Genomic DNA, 2,401 nt, shown 5'->3' on the forward strand with positions numbered 1-2,401 from the left:
AGGTTAATGTCTTTTATTCTATTGAAATATTAATGCTTATGAAGTATTTATAATATTTTAAAAAGGAGTACACATACAAACGAGTGGGTTTACTTTGCTTTCCAACTTGGACCTGACAATAATGAAAGTCATATATTGTGTGAGCTAAATAGATTTTTTTCTAGAATCCCCGATTGCCTTTTGACAATTTATTTCATACTGTCACTAGTATATATTTCCAAATTGAATTATGAGGTATTTTCTGTAACACACAAATTATGGGAGTTTCTCCATTTGGTCTGCATCTCAGTGTTACTGTCTCACTGTAAATCAGGGTAACTTGACATCTCTGCCTTGGAAAAATCAGCACTGATTTAATAATGTTAGAGTCCAAATAAATTGATAAAGATTAACCTTTACTTTGATGTCATGGAGATGCCTGTTCCAAAATGTTTTCCTTTGTTTTCTAGATAGGACTAATTCTTACAATATATGCTTAGACTAGATAGACTAATAACTTTTTTGTTAATCTGTATGAAATATGTGTAACGTTTCATAATGTTTATAGTACAGTTTTCATTTCTGTAAAATTCTATATCAATTTGAAATTATAGTTAGTAAGGATTTTATAGGATACATAAAAAAATAAAAATATTTAAATTTTTTAAAAATCTGTAGAAAATTCCAGAAAGGTGATTATACCCTAAAATTAAAGATATAATGAAAAGACAATAGGTGTGATAAAAAGAAGTGTCTGAGGAGAGAACCTAAGAAAACTACTAGAAAAGCATATAGAAAAATAATGAGCAGTAAAGATCTAATATCATAATGTGTTCACAATAAAATTTATTTTGCCAATAAAAACAAATAATAGAAATGAAAGTAGCTATATTTTTATTCAATTGCATTTGGTTTTTCAATGTCCAATAATTTATATATACAGTTGACCCTTGAACAATATGAGGGTTAATCCAAGTATAATTTGGACCATGTAGTACTCTAATATTTACTATTGAAAATATCCATATATAAATGAAACCACACAGTTCAAACCACTTTGTTCAAGGGCCAACTATTAGAAAAAGGAAGCACTGTCTCCTAATACTCCACTTTAGAAGAGTGTGTGAATCTTTGCTCAAACTGGGGGGCATGTATCGGGTGGACTGACTAAATATTGACTATATGATGTATACAAAATGAGCTTTGGGGAAGTCTGGTTAACCCCTTAAATATAAAGCTAGCAAAGTATATGTGGAAATGACAATTATCCAAGCTAGAGTAAATAGAATACTAGTAGGTAAGAAAGATCTAAATATTCACCACCCCACCTCTCTTAGAGCAGTTAAATCTGAGATGATTGCCATCACCTTTAGAGTATTAATTTGGTGTGGACTAACACTTGTAGCATATTAAAAAACAGAGACATTACTTTGCCAACAAAGATCTGTCTAGTCAAAGCTATGGTTTTTCCAGGAGTGAAAGTGTATGTGGATGTGAGAGTTGGATCATAGAGAAAGCTGAGCACCGAAGAATTGATGCTTTTGAACTCTGGTGTTGGAGAAGACTCTTGAGAGCCCCTTGGACTGCAAGGAGATCCAACCAGTCCATCAAAAAGGAGATCAGTCCTGAATATTCTTTGGAAAGACTGATGCTGAAGCTGAAACTCCAATACTTTGGCCATCTCTTGTGAAGAACTGACTCATTAGAAAAGACCTTGATGCTGGGAAAGATTGAAGGCTGGAGGAGAAGGGGGCGACAGAGAATGAGATGGTTGGATGGCATCACCAACTTGATGGATGTGAGTTTTAGCAAGCTCTGGGAGTTGGTGATGGATAGGGAGGCCTGGCATGCTGCAGTCCATGGGGTCACAAAGAGTCGAACATGACTGAGTGACTGAACTGAACTGACACATGTAGCATGACATAAAATATACTTTAAATGACCTCCAAAGAACTTGAAGGCAAGGACCGGTAACAGTCCCATGGTCCTGTGGTTTATAGAAGCAATATACATGTACAGAAAGAGAAAATAAGCAGTAATTTTGGCTATGATCCTTTAAAACTTGACAAAAGTGAATGCTTTACACTGTGGTTGCTGAATGACAGCTGAGCTAATCCTCATAGATGGCAACTCAGTTGAACTTCACGTAGGGTTTGGTAGCAATAGGTCTTTGTTTAATTAATAATGGTTAATTTTTTTAAGCCTTGGGTGAATCTTCTTTTAGGGCTTCTCAGATGGTCCAGTGGTAAAGAATCTGCCTGCCAATGTAAGAGACCAGTGTTTGATCCCTGGGTCAGAAAGATTCCCTAGAGAAGGAAATGGCAACCCACTCCAGTATTCTTGCCTAGAGAATCCCATGAAGAGAGGAGACTGGAAGGCTGTAGTCCATGGGGTTGCAAAGAGACATGACTGAATGACTGAG

The sequence above is a fragment of the Muntiacus reevesi genome, chromosome 16 (genome assembly GCF_963930625.1).
Source record: "Muntiacus reevesi chromosome 16, mMunRee1.1, whole genome shotgun sequence".
In the NCBI taxonomy this organism is placed as follows: Eukaryota; Metazoa; Chordata; class Mammalia; order Artiodactyla; family Cervidae; genus Muntiacus; species Muntiacus reevesi.